At 43.3% G+C, this 15,813-nt stretch overlaps 1 non-coding gene across 1 annotated transcript; it reads right to left on the bottom strand.

The window, feature by feature from the left end:
• Nucleotides 1-14,971: 14,971 nt before the first annotated feature.
• On the bottom strand, nucleotides 14,972-15,042 carry TRNAS-GGA (transfer RNA serine (anticodon GGA)). Its single transcript has one exon. It is a non-coding gene; the product is annotated as a tRNA-Ser (tRNA).
• Between the last annotated feature and the right edge of the window lie 771 nt (nucleotides 15,043-15,813).

Genomic DNA, 15,813 nt, shown 5'->3' with positions numbered 1-15,813 from the left:
AAACAAACTGCATTGTCATTAACAAATCCATAATTTCGACAATTGGACCAAACCCCTCCCTTTTGAACTTAGAAACACCAAACTTGGATTCCAAGACAATGCTAATGAAGAAAAAATCCCGAACTCTCTACAACCAACGGTTTCCGAGATAGACCCACTTCCTGTTGCCATTTTGGATTTACGAGCATGGGTTGTATTGAGATATTTGCTCATATCCGAATATACATTATAAATTTTCAAACAGCTAAGTCTTATCGCTTAGGGTGTAAACCCACTTCCTGTTGCCATTTTGGATTTCCGAGCATATGTTGTATTCAGACTTTTACTCACATATAAGTGTACATTATAAATTCGGAAATAGATTTTTGCTAAGTGTTACTGCTTAGGCTGTAGACTTTCTTCTGTGTAGGTGTAGAGTAGGTGAAATGCTTTGTTTAAGAGCAGCCCTCAGTGTTGCCAACTCACACCTGAAAAAATACCATTGTTTTCTCATGCCCTATCTCAGTCTAAGCAAACTTAAATTAAGGAGCTGGCAACCCTGCTTATGACGTAGTAGTGTGTTTTGGTAGGAGCTGGACACATTCTTTGACCTACTTTCAACCATGTGACCGGAAGTGGCGTAACTCGCAGTGTTGCCAGCTCGGTGAAGCCTTTACGATGCATATTTTGAGCGCCACAGCCTTTTACGATGTATTGTAACCTCACTAGGTGCAATAGAATAATTAGTTGTCCACTTTCGGTATGAGGGGTGTGGCCGGAAATCATGTGACTGGGAGGTGTAGCCAGAACTCACGTTATTGGCTACTGGCAGCTTCGCTCCTGCTCCCTGACTGGCTGTTGACAATCATTTAATCTTGGATGCCACGCCATCTGACTTTTGATTGACTACTAACGAGCCTGATTGGTTACTGGCAGACTCTGTCTCTGGACCCTGATTGGCTGCTTGTCTTGTGTGCCCCTGATTGGCTGTTGGCAAACCTTGTCGCAGGTCTCGGATTGTCTGCTTATTTTGCGTATTTAGTAACTAATTGCATATGTTATGGATGGAAACATGCATACCTCTGTCTCTCTCTCTCTCTCTAACACACACACACACAGAGCTGTATATAATAAAAATGCAATTTTTAATTTGTAAAAGGGAAAGGGGGCCAACTAACCCTACAGCTAGCAATGCTTCTACAAATTAAAACAATTCTCTGGCACCCTTGCTCTACGCAAACATATATATTTAAAATAACCATGCCTACGAACTTGTTAGGGTTCAAAAAGCATCCTGTCATGGAACCATCGAGTCAAGCTGCATCGCCAAGCTTCGACCTGTTGCCGTCCATGGTGTCCGAACTCAGCGGACTGTTAATCATTCACCTGAACAGCATTTGGACGAAATACGAGGACGACGTTGGTAAAACTTTTTACGTCTTTAACAACAACCTAAATTTCTACAAAATTCCTACCAGTGGCAAACTTCAAATAATTGTGAATCCGGAGAATGCGGGTGAAATCAAGGATTCCTTCGGCAAGAATATTTATCGCATCAAGCACGATAAGATGGATAGCGCCACCACGTACGATGTGTCTGCGACGATTGCCTGTATGTCGAGCTCCTGGGCGATTACGACAAACTCATCCCTCTCTTCGTCGAGATGCGGATCACCTACCCTATATTAAATAAGCATAGTAGCAATGCCTAACGACATCTTCGGCCGCACGAAACGCGACGAACACGGCGACGAGCTTCTCATGCGCGACGTTAGGGTCAGAAAGATGCGGAGCGACCTGCAGAGGTGGTTATGTACATAAAAACTAGTCTTGGAAATGGACATGAATATAATATCAAAATCATTGCATAACTTAAAACATTGATAAGAAGGACATTTATTGCCCTGCGCTTTCTAGCAAAGGTATTATTGTTTGTAAATGTAGAATGCAAAAAGCTCAGTTCCTAGCCCCTCAGGGATTCGAATCCTGTTAGGTTGAACAGCATAAAAATTTCATCACGGACAGCAGGCAAGAGACACTTTGTGTGTACGTAACAAAGGCATTGTCATATGGACTGACGATTATTATTATTATTATTATTTTTAACAGACCTAGTAATGACTTATAACCTGTGCTGTCTTGCATGTCTCTTGAGTTTGATATCTGGTGAAGGAATATGATGCCATTATAAACTGTAAACAAAATATACAGTCCCTGGCATAAGATGGACGAGGTTTGTGTATTTTTTCTGCACTATGTATAAAATGACATGCCCCCCAAAATTCTCACTGCCATGCGTTCCATGAAGACTTGTCCTGTCTGCGAGAAATGCATTTTGACTGCGACCGAACTGTGTCCTGGGTGCGATAAACACTTGACGATCGAGTACCTCAGCAAACACCGTCTACCTCAACCAAGAGGAAGGCGACTTCCTCCACAGACGCTTCATCTGCCAAACTAGTTAAGCCAACGGTGAAAGTTATGCGATCTGCTTTCGAGCAGATGTTGCAGGATTTCTCTATAAAGTCGCAAAAGCCGTATGTTTTGGTGGATGTGCGAGGAATGTTGGTTTCTATTCTGAACAAGGAGTTGTCCCAGCTCTCCGTCAAGTTCTACGCGGTGCTGTCCTTCGATTATGCGAGACCGTCATGTAAACCGCCATTCTACCAAGGCAAAGGTACTTCCTCAGGCGAATGTTGCGAATCTCGAGGACGTCTACGACGAGCTCGTTGACGAAATTGTGCGAAAACAGGAGCACTAGGCTAAGGAGTCTGGGGGATCGTTGTGTGGCAATCCACACGAACTTCGGATGAAGGTTAGCAAGTTCGCCCCCCTGTCTGCGTCCAACTACGTCCCCCTACCACCAGACGTTGCGAGCAGGAAGGCGGTTCTGAATATTCAGAACGAAGACAACAAGTGCTTCCTGTGGGCTGTGCTGGCGGCGTTGCACCCAATCGACAGGAAAGATCACCCGCACCGAGTCCACCACTACGTGCAGTTCGAGCCAGAGTTGGAGAATGCGATGGTGGGGATCCCCTATCCCGTGGCGATCAATGACATTAGGAGATTTGAGACGCTTGCGCGCAATATGTCGGCCTGTGATTATCCATAAATGTTTACGGCCTTACCGAAGAGAAGCGTCAGGTTCATCCTATTCGGGTGAGCGACGTGGATGACGAGGATGCTCAAGACATCAACTTGTTGTTGATTAAGAGCGACTCCTGCCACCACTACACCCTCATCCGCTCGCTTTCCCGGTTGGTCTCGAGTCAGATAAGCAGATATAATCACCACATCGAGGTATGTCGGAGGTGCCTGAACACGTTCGACAACCGGCAACAGGATGATTACCAGCGCTCTCGAGGTCCCGACATCGCTGCCGAGAAGCTCGCCCACCACATGCTCTACTGTGGTACCAACAAACCCGCGCGAATGCTCCTGCCTAAACCCGATGCGGTTGAGCACTTCCGCATGCACAGTGCCACGGTAGATCACCCTGCAATCATCATAGCGGATTTTGAGGCCTTCCTCAAACCCCTCTTCACCTGCAATCCCGATCCTGAGTTATCCTCCACCACCCCCTACCAGCTCCACGATACCAGCGTGTTACCCCCGAGCCGTATGTGTATCGCGGTTCCAATGCTCCAAGACACTTCCTGGAGAGAATGGTTATTGAGGCCCGAGTGATAAGTAAGGTGTTGTTGGCCCCCAAGCCTATGCTGTCGCTGTCACCCGATGATCAGCGTAGGCACAACGAGGACACCACCTGACCCATCTGCAACTCGAACTTCACTGACAACAACAAAAAAGTGCGGCACCACGACCATTATGGCACTGGCAGCTACATCGGTCCGTGGTGCAACGAGCGCAATCTGATGGCCCCGGACCCGCGCTTCATCCCTGTGTTCTTCCACAACGGCTCGGGGTACGATTTTCACTATTTAGTCTTTCATCTCGGGTATGACAAGGAAAGGATAAATGTATTGGCGCAGAACGAGGAGCGTTACATCAGCGACAGCAAGTGGGTGTCGATCACAGGATCGCGAGCGACCATTGAGCTTCAGTTCCATCAGGCTAGCCTCGATGCTCTCACTGGCAAGCTGAGGGACGAGCAGCTGACTGTTACCGTTGCCAATTTCTCGAACTTCGACGTTTGTCTCATCAGGCGTAAGGGTGTCTACCCATACGAATAACTCAACGACCTGCCAAGTTCGAGGAAAAATTGTTGTCTCCACGTGATAAGTTCTACAGTCTGCTATGAGGCTCAGGTGTTACTGACGAAGAGTACCAGCACGCCCAGTCCATGTGGCACCAGCTGGATTGCCAACTCCTCGGGGATTACCACGATGTCTACATCAAGCTTGATGTGGTAATCCTTGCTGATGTGTTCCAGGCCTTGCGTTCGACAGCCATGAGCATCTAACACCTGGATCCCGCATACTTTTACAACCTCCGCGGTCTAGCATGGTCGGCGATGCTGCTGTTGACGAAGGTTGAGCTCGAGCTCCTTTCCGACGCAGACATGTGCTCTTCATTGAGAGAGCCATCCGGGGTGGTATGGTCTAGGAGTCACAACGATACGCACGCGCCAACAACCACCAGATGGCAACTGGCTACGACCCCTCCCAGCCATCGAGCTACATCATGCACACGGACGTAAACAACCTCTATGGGCACTCTATGATGCAGCGATCCCCTCCGGAGGGTTTGAGTATGCTGAGCCTTCCGGTTTCGACGTCGAAGCTTTCCACGATTCGGAACGCGGGTTCTTCGCTGAGGTGGACCTCGAATTCTCCGAGGAGCTGCAGGAGGCTTTCCGCGAATTACCACCTGCTCCGGAATTCAACTGTTCGCCCGCTCAGATCAGCCCAAGCTACTCATGAATGTCGAGTCCAGAGAGAGGTACGTAGTCCACTACCAGAACCTCCGGTGGTCGATGCAGCAAGGGGTCACGGTCAAAACGATTCATCGCGTCCTTGCATTCTCGCACTCTCCATGGTTACGTCCCTACACTGAAACCAACACCGTACATCATACCACCGCTTCCTCTGAGCTTGACCGGGACTTCTTCAAGTTAATGAACAACGCAGTGTTTGGGAAAACCAATGGAGAATGTGCAAAACTGCGTGGACGTGAGGTTGGTTTCAAACCAAGCACAGCGTCGTAAGCTGGTGGCGAACCATGCTCTCAAGTCTAGGACCATCTACAGCAAGCAGTTGACTTTGGTCCACATGGACAGAACTGTGGTGCTCCAGAACAAGCCAATCTATGTTGGCGCCACGGTCCTGGACCTGAGCAAGCTGCTCATGTTAGAGACACAACGACACCATGCGTTCGAACTAGTGACCTTGACATCGCACTTCTTTACACAGATAAGGACAGTTTGATATACAACGTCCGGACGGCCGACGTGTTCAACGACATAGCTGCAGTTCCAGCCTTGGTCGAGCTCTTCGACACGTTGGGCTATCCCCAGCATAACAGGTACGGCATCCTGGCCCGGAACAAAAAGGTGCCCGACAAACTCAAAGAAGAGAAGGATGGCGACGTGATTCTCGAATTTGCCGGGCTTCGCACCAAGGCTTTTGCGATTCGGGCCGGGGGGTTTGTTACCAAGAAGGTGAATGGCGAGGGCAGGCAGGTGGTCCAGGAGCAACTCACGTTCGAGGATTATGTCGACTACCTTAGGACCCAATCGCCTGTTCTAAGAGAAGAGCAGCGCATCCAGAGCGTCGACCATGTGTTGACCACCAACGAGGTGAGAAAGGTCACCCTGGATGCTCGCGACGATAAGAGGTGTGTTCTTCAATGTGGGATCCACATATTCCGGTGGGGTCATTATCGCCTGAAAGCCACCAAAGCCTGCACCATCTGTTCATAGTCCCCTAATTTTTCAATCGCTTCTCCATACTGAAACTCTTTTTCTTCTAAAACGGAACTAACTCCCGCCGTGTCCTACGGGAGAAGAAAGGGGCACACACGTGGCTAAAGGGGCAGCTCAAGTCCGATCATTTTTTTCCACACTTGCAATGTTGTTACAGTGCATTTAAAACTGTTCGGTCACCCGCTCGTTCTTGACGTCATACACGAAAGTTTTCTCTGCAATAAGGATGACGCTACGCAGGGTGTTGGCAGGCAGGGCGTCGTGGAACTCGCACACAATCTTGATGTTGGTGCAATCGTTGACCACCACCTACTTCCTCTTCGGTGTGTTGATAACGAACATGGGTCTGCGAGTTATGAACTCGTTGGGGTGTAGTACACGTCCATGTTGCCGGAGGTCACTTGTAGGCTGTGTACTCCTCGTACAGTTTCAGGTAGTCGTCATCTGCGATGTTTAGGTTGTAGTTCTCGCGGGTGAAGATCTCGTTTATGCCGTTTTTGAGGTAGACGTTCTTCATCTTGCAGTTGTCGAACTGGCTGAAATCTTTCTCCTGGTTGTTGTCCTACCCTGTCTGGAAGAGCACAACCGCGAACTCTGGCATGTCGTACCGGATGCTGTTGAACTGCGTGGTCACGTCGAATTTGAAATGATTGCCAGAAGCAGGTTTTTGCACGCACTGGTAACCGTAAAACTGGATGGGCACTTTGGGATTCTTCAGGATGTCGACCTTGTACTTAAGGGCGTAGTTGGATTCGTATTCCACTACGGGCATGCGCAGCTCCATGGACCTTACGAGGCACTTGGCAGCGTCGGGTAGTGTGTTTGGAAGCGGGGTGGTCCCGTCCAGACCCAAGGTGCTGTAACGCATCAGCGCGTCGTTGTTGTTGGCAGCTCTGCGAAAGTTGACGCGCAAACCGCCCTTTCACATAATCTCTGCGTAGTCGGAGAAGAAACCGGGTAGCAGGCGCATGGGAAACAACACCGTGTGGCTTTAGGTTTTGATCTTCGCGCTCGTTTCGAATCCCCCTGCTTGGTAGTATGCGGCATCGGCCTTGGATAGTTTCAGCGTTCCCACGGCAGTCGAGGTGATACCGGAATAGTCGACTCGATCGATGACGGTGCCATGTTTCCTAACTTCCATTTACGAGAACAGGTAGGGCACAAAGTTGTCCACGAGCCTCAGGTTCGCGTTGGAGGGGAAAGCTTCGCCGTTGTCTCTCTTGACCACATCGAACTTGATTTACAGGTCAGCTCTGTGAGAGTGGATAAATTCATCCCCGAGGTTTACATCGAACTCGATCTCTCGGTTCGGTTCGTTGAGGTTGGCAAAAGTGCGACTGATGGGAGGGAAGGACTGCAACTCGTAACTTTCGATTTGCTCCATCATGGTTATTTTTTATACATTGATCTCCACAACGGTGGTGGTCGTGGTTCCGGTGAAATCCACCACCTCCACATTCTCGTTGGTCACCGCCAATTCAATGTTATCTATGCGGTTCCGACACACAGGAAAGTATATCGATGACGTGGGCTTGTAGATAATTGGCTCCATGAACTCCGAGTTCGATTTGAACGTGGCGATGATCCCCGTGTGCTTGTGGCTGCCCGGGATTTTTTTCTGCATTAGCATTGTCTTGGAGTCCAAATTTGGTGTTTCTAAGTTCAAAAGGGAGGGGTTTGGTCCAATTGTCGAAATTATGGATTTGTTAATGACAATGCAGTTTGATTCGGGGCTTCGTGATAGCCTGCTTCCTGAACCCGAACACATTCATAGGCATGGTTATTTTTTATGCGCGCGAGTTGAAACACCACAACAATCAGTTGCCAATGTTGCAAATGGGGATTTTCGCCAAATTCTATATATCCGATTAGTTATCCACATCACAGTAAGGTAAGGTGTCATCCATGTAGGTTAAAATAGGTCGTAATAGAGTACGATGTTAGTTTTTATTAGGGTGTGAAAGAGTAACATGAGTCGGTAACACTTTGAACCCCATTTTCGAAACAGCGTAAAAGGGTACAATAAGCTGGCAAAACTGTTAAATATACATCGTAAAAAGGCAATTAGTTTGCTACACTGTAATATATACATCGTAAAAGGCTACAAGTTAGGAACACTGCGAGCCCCACTGATCCCCATTTTCGAGCGCAGAACAGGTCCACTACACTACTACTGCCTTCCAAAAGTTAAGCACGCAATGCAAATTTTCGAATGCGTATGTGAATTTGAGTGGCTGAATATCTCTTCGGATGTATATGTCAGTTTTTATGTGTAGCTTCCTTTTTGAAAGTAGAGAATGAATCATCTGTACCTAGGTGCTTAATTTGTGCTCTTGAAAGAGCATAAAAGCGAGGATTTCGTGCAAGAATCATCACACTTTCGCTTATGTCGCCAGAATTCTTAAGGGTTAGAGTTGCATTTAGAAGCGGATACGAAGTGTTTATACCTTTTGTCTACCTTGGTGTAGTTTTTGGCGCCCAACGGCCCGTGTTGCAAACGTTCGTGTCGGAGCACTGCAAACTACACCATGAAGCGGTGCAAAAGTGTACCCATATATGCTAGCTTGTAGCCAGACGAAGACATGAACTCAAAGTATCTCAGAGCTTGCGGGGTTTAGTATGGAAAGGTCAAAAGTCAACTAGTAAAAGTTTATTTATATTTATACAAGTAAAATAAAACAAATCAATCAATCAACTTTTCCATTTTTGTTGATTTTACCATCGCGTGCTTAACTTTTGGAAGCGTGTTTATGTGAAGACTTATATAAATAAGACTTTTGTACCAACCAGAAGCATAAATAAAATGCATGTAACTCTTCACATATTATTTTATTTCAGTTATTGATCATCAGTTATACATACTTGCTTGCAAGAAAATTTTCAGTACGAAGTAACTGTAAAAATAACTTACAGTTACTTTGCAAGCACCAGTAACTGTAACTGAGTTACTTTTAAATACGAGTAACTGTAACTAGTTACTTTGAAAAAGTAACTTTCGGAACACTGTTCAAATGTTACGAAACAGTTATGAAACTGTACATAAATATAAATGAAAAATGTATTGCACATAATTAACAGTTGTTCTACCCACTTTATGTTGTATCCATATAATACCCTATGAAAAAGTGGGGAGTTATTTTGCACTTTTCTTGTATTATGTCCCTTTTCTGCCTCGTGGGCTGATTGAGACGAAGAGACATCCACAAATGCGAACCTATGTCCACGCCAGATGGCACCATTGATGAGGAGATCGTAAATCTACCATGGAACATTGTGACGTTACTACGGTCTTCACACAGGCCTCAAATTACAGACTGGAGACTATGCGCTTTTGTTTGAACCCACGCGTATTCGCTCGCACATAGCCCGGATGGGTTCAAACATGGCGGAGTTGCACATTCTGATTTGAACCCGCAGAATGAACCATTGTGTGTTTCAACATGTTTCATATTACCTATATTATTTTAAATTTGTTGTTTATGCATCCACTGCTCATTTCAGTGCTATCAAAGCTTCCGAGCATTTATACATGATGCATAAAAAAGTACGTGTATATATATTCGAATGTGTAACATTCAAATTATACAGACAGTAGCTATATTGCTGACGTACGTGGCGGAGTGATTAGCACAGCATGCTACGACGCTAAGGGTCCTGAGTTCGAATCTAACTGGGCATGGGTGTTCTTTGAGAGTGTAACTTTAGTGCTTTCATCACTCATTCTTATCTTCGCGATTAGCCAAAAGTGGTAGAAAAGTGAAATAGAATAAACCAAATCAATAAACTCAGGACATACAATGTACATTTAGTACAATGAAATTTAATTTTCCACTGTGTGATGATTTTACAACTTGAGGTCTGTATACATTTTCAGTCCCAATAAAATTTACCCTTCTCTCTCTTAGCAACAAACAACGAGACTTAAACGACCTACTATGAGACCAGCTGAGATGTGGGACAAAATGTAGAATCAATGACTCAATATAGTTTCTCCCATTCAATAATAAGCACTGCAACCACGGTTGCTATTTTATATAGCTTTACAATGAACACTGGGATAATATATATATATATATATATATATATATATATATATATATATATATATATTGTAGTGTGACACAGTTTTAACGAGGTACAAGGGATGTCACTTAGGGATGTACCAGTAAAACAATGTTCGACTGGGTTTTGCAGGTTGTGGATAGCCCTCCTTGACCCGGTGAAGAGGTAAGAAAGGCGGACGAGCACAGCACACTCACCTGATTGGGCAGCTACTCCGGCGTGTCGGTCTCTGGTGACGACCACGACACGACCTAGCCAGTCAACCCGGAGAGCAAGCGTCGGATGTCATCACCTGAACGGTGGCGCGCGTCGCCCGCGCGACCACGATAACGATTGAACACTCTTGATGTTTCCTAAAAGTCCGGGATAGTTATCCGACTCGCCCCGTGCTGTGTTTCTGATGAGCTTTCAAGCTACGATGCCACTACTTCCCTCTTTCGATCAGGAAGAGCTGCCCGGAAGTAGCAAGCTGGATTCCGGCTAGTCAGAGGAATTTTGTTATTGTCGCTGCCTTGATTGGGTGAGGGTGCTCCACTTAACTTGGTTTTTGCTTTAGGTTTTCGATGCCCGTTCGCCTTCCCATGACAATATATATATATATATATATAATAGTATATACACACTGTATATGTATAGAGCCGCGGCACCTGGGCTCTAATCCAGGGGCAGGTTATCTCCACCAGGAATTTTTCCAGTCATTTCCCTGCTGCGCGGCTTTGAGGCCCACCCAGCCTCGTATATATGGGTACCTTGGGGCAACCCTGGGTGGTAAAGGTGGTTGGGCGTGATGCTGATGACATCATCCTAACTATGGCCAAGATCAAGAATATGTGGAGTTCTATACCTCTACATCACCCCATATGCCTTCATGGCACGTGTCCACACGCACAAGAGTACTTTTTTTACCTTTGTATCGTGTTATTCTAATGAAAGTAAATTCTAGATTTTTATTATGAAAGTATTACATCGTTATCATTAGGGGTTAAGATGTGTTCGAATTTAGAGAGTGTAGGGAAACTAGTGTATTCGGACCAATCCGAAGTTCCGGAAAGCAGAGGAATAGTGGCAGAGGAGAATCAGGGATTCTGAACAAAGCTGATTGTGCGAAATGGTTAAGTGGAGCCAAAAAGCTTTTTGGGACGCGCAGTCGATATTTCGCCTCTCCACCATTCCCCATTTGTCGCAGTGTTCTTACTTCCAGTGACAGATATTGTAGCCTATCTGATGCAGAATGCCATCGGAAAGATGGAGAATTTCTTTCTTCGAAAATAGACACTGACAGCAATTTTTTCATCCCTACCATCCATACTTGACATGAATCCAAATTTTCATTGACATTCTACAGATAATCTACAGGAGGGATTAATTCATGTTTATAGTGACTAACTATTCATTTAAACTTGGCCTTTATTGGTCGGAGTATTTCAATCTTTGCCACAGAAACGTTGCCTGATCTACGTTTCGTCAAACTACTGTACTGATGATGTTTTGGATGCTCTTGACGGAATTCTCCCCGCAGCAGTAACATGTTATTGCTTATTGTGAACTACTTGTGAATGTTTAAAGATGGTTCAAGTAGCCTATTAAACTACTTACGGATTCAAACCACTTTCTTAACGAACCAAGCCTATGCTGTTATAAATGTGAGTAGTATCAGGGATTTGCAATCGAATAGATAATAAAGATGCTACATCAGAACTATAAGTGTCTAAAATATTTATTTCCTCACAGAGAGAGATGAGCAACTGCAAATGTTATGATATACTTTTTTGTAACAGTGAGTCTCACTGTCGACTTGGCCCCTGAGCTGCGGCTCGCGTTCCGGGCAGCGAGAGTTCGTCTGCCGGCAAACTGGAGGCAACATTCGCGTAGCTTGTAATGAAATAAGCTTGTACGATTACATAGATATTTACAATTAAAATGAGCACGTACCTCGTTACAAGATGTGTTGGAAATGCTGTCCTCCTGCTTCCACACATTTACGGCATTTTTAAAGGAAATTTTCACTAATACGCATCAGTCCCTCTTCCGAAATTACTTCACATTCTCTCCTGATGCTTTCTTCCAATTCTTCTAATGTATGAATTCACGTTTATAAGCTTGGTAGCTCGTCACGCAGATTACTTGGAAATTTCTGTTTCTTGTGCAAGGCGCCAGAGGGATTCTTGGGAAGTATGTTCCAATCGTGCTCCAACGCAGTCTACTTTCTCCTCAATAAGCTCACTCCGTTTCACCATTTTCTTCTTATCAAGAACAGACGCTATTTCCCTATATTTGTTCACAAGTATCCGAACACTGTCTCTGTTGGAAACAGGAACATCTGCGAATTCTGCTGCAAACCATATTCTAATATGTCTGCAATAATTCGTAATGACGTAAGAGTCGCACATAAAAATTCGTTGTTTTAATTTGTACGTATAGCGCGGCATTATTAGACTACAGAAAAGCACATGTAATACGTAAACTAAAAAAGAAACAATCTATTACATGTGTTAACACATTAACACTTCACAAACAAGTGTTAACTGAACACCAACTATCTGAATACTGAAGCACTGATGCGTCCAGTGGCAAGTCAGCGTACAGCTGTGAACATAGACGCCGATTTCTTAAGATATTTGGGGGGGGGCAAAGCTAAGCAAAACATAAGAACCTATATTTTCGTTTGCATGGGGGAGGGGGAGAAACGTTTTTTTTAGAAATCAATAGTAGAGACCTAAGAGTATACGCACTTAAGTTAACCTTTGGAAAATTTTAATTAGCCTACTATTACTAGCTCTGACAACAAAAATATACATATGTTTATATACTGTACTTCTTTGCACAATCCTTCATGGGTGTTTATTTTCTGCACACATGCTCACACAAATAGACACAAAGGTACTTTTTAAAGTTGGTTACGCATTGTATAAACTTCCCACAGTAATGCAGTATGAAGAAGTGCATGTATATTTACAGGTATAAGTAAACAAATTACTAATCCTGATGAAATAGAACAGTGGAAATTACCAGGATTAACGTGCTAATATGCTTATTATTATTATTATTATTATTATTATTATTATTATTATTAGTGGTGGTAGTAGTAGTAGTAGTAGTAGAAGTAGTATTAAATACGTTATTATCCTCGTAAATGACGCAAAAATGGGGTAGAAGTAGGCTAGATTCTAAAACATTTGTGTTGGAACAAATTATATTAAATATTTATTCAACATGTTCAATTTTACATTAGCAAGTACACAAACTGTGTTGTTAACAGACAGGAAATGCATGATAAATGCATTCCGAATATAATTATTTTTGTACATATGACATGTATAATTTTCATGTTCAACATAAGTTTTACACATATGAAATATGGATCGACGTAAAATAAGAAAATACAAATGCAACATGTTGTGTACGTATTCAAAGTTTCTTTAATACACATATGTATGGCATTCTACATAATCAATTCATACACTTCATAACAAAACCAACAGCAAAAATGATGTAAATTGTGTGTTCAATGTGCGTGCTCCTTTTCCTCCAAACAATACATTTCGGCCTCCCCGATGGCGCAGTGGTAACGTCGTCGCCTTGTAATCAAGGGGTCCCACTATGGAGGCACATAGTGGTTCGGATCCCACTTTGAACTGTAGCTCCAGTCCCGATTAGCCTTACTGTGCATAAAGTGGACTTAAAACAACAAATCAATCCAATCCAAACAATACATTTAAGACAAAACTGTTAAACAGCAACAGTATAAAGTACATATTTGCTCTCATTTCTCCCTCTGGTAATTTACAATGCATTGCAGAAAACAAAGGCATTGCGAGCGAATACTGATTTAATAGGGCGCCATGGCATTCTCTCTTATACAAATTTTTAATTGAGATTATTCGGCACTCAGAACCGACTCCTACCGCCCCCTAGCTACGGCTCTGAACTTGATGAGACTAAGAAAACAATAAGAATAGGATGAAATGCGAGAGAAGCGAGCAAGAAAATGTTACGAAATTTATTTTTATTTGTAAAGAAATTGACATCAAGAATGGTAATTGCCCCTGTGTGCCTCCTGCAGGTGCCCTTGGCAGTATGGACGAAGATATGCAAGAAATACATGAAAACTAGTACCATCTTGAGTATTCTTTTGTCCTGCTACTATTAGATTCTGCTAGCATTGTTATTTTCACTTCAATGTTTGGAAAAATAAATACCGATATAGATTAAAATTTCCATTTCAGAGTAGAATCCTGCGTTATTTCGCACAGATCTCTTAAATAATTTATAAAATTTCCATCACATAAATAATATTTTGTTACAAAATGAAATCATGTCGAAAGTTTTACATAAGGCGCATTATAGGGGAGGGCCCCTGGTTTTGGCGCCCCTGGCTGTGGGTCTAAATGGCGATAGGCGCCAGTCCGCGGCCAAGTCGACCTTCAGACTCGTTGTGTATATTGCTTGCAAATAATACAATTGCAGGAATACTGAATTATTCATTAACAACTGAAGAATACGCACTGATCACTGAAACATAGATTCACTTAATTGCAATACGTAACCAGTATGTTTTAAATCAATGAATGGGAGTAATACTGACTTGATACTTTTGAATGGTTGATGTTAGTGGCTTAAGACGCCAGGAGACCTCGATTAGAATAATAATGTTTCTTTATGTTTCGTCCCACATATATTTCATTAATTCATGGTAAGTAGAAGAACAACGTAAAATAACCAGATTCGAAATACTACAAATAATGTATTAAAGACATTAGGAAACTATTTGTTTTAATTTATATGAGAAATTTGTGCAAACATTTTATGTAATCAAATACACACACATACACATACACACATATATCAGGAGTGAAAAATTAAAAGAAACATTATCTTAAATTGTTAAACACTTTAGCTTCAGATGATTTGTTCCAATAAACATGAAATACAACATTATGTTATTGATTTGAATATCATCATTATTGTTTCAAGATATGGGGATGATAATCCATTAAATTAGGCACACACAGGAGATGTATTACGTAGATTTTCAGCGAAAAATGCAGGCTCGACCAGGACTCGAACCCGGGTCTCTGGCAATCCGTGCCATTGCTCTACCACTGAGCTACCGAGCCTTCCTGGCTTCCCCTGCATTTTCGCTGGCGCTGTTTTACCTGTGTGAAATCGTCTCTGCAGGTAAAACAATGAAACGTTATGAAAATATAATTTGTTGCTTAGTGTTATAGTTGGTAGAAGGAAACTGATGGAAGTAGTGTGTTTCATGCTACCACCATTTCGAGAAAGTATGAACCCCCCTCATGCAGATTTGGCTACACTTAAAACAAGCTCAACATGCCCATATGAGCTTTTTGCTCAAGTGTGGAACCCCGTCTAATCCAAGATTTTTGTAAAAATGCCCTCGGGAATTTCCTGAGAAAGTATGACTCCCCTCAGATTGATTTGTCTACACTTACAAAAGGCACTTCTGTGAGATTGTTGTCCATAAACCTGTCAGAAATATGCCCCTCTTGATTTTTTTTTGGCCACACCTAAAACTACGCCAAGATGCTCATAAGAGCCACACACCCACCCACACCCACACATATTTACTTCCGGTTTAAGTTCAATTGGGCACCAGGCTCAACTTGCATATCTAGTACTAAAACAATGTAATTCTTCTAGAATTGTTCTGTGACTCTCTCATTTCTTACATCATAAACATATGATTTTTCCCCTATGAGAATAACACTACATATGGTGTCATCAGGTAATGCCTCATGGAATTCACAGATAATTTTAATGTTTGTCCTGTCATTAACCACAACTTGTTTTCTTTTTGAAGTGTTGATTACAAACATAGGTCTCTGTGCTTTGAATTCATCTGGTGTGTAATACATGTCAGTATT

This window comes from Lepisma saccharinum, chromosome 7 (genome assembly GCF_977018435.1).
Source record: "Lepisma saccharinum chromosome 7, izLepSacc3.1, whole genome shotgun sequence".
Classification (NCBI taxonomy): domain Eukaryota; kingdom Metazoa; phylum Arthropoda; class Insecta; order Zygentoma; family Lepismatidae; genus Lepisma; species Lepisma saccharinum.
The sequence above is the reverse complement of the archived record's forward strand: the minus strand, read 5'-3'. Positions and strand labels throughout refer to the sequence as shown.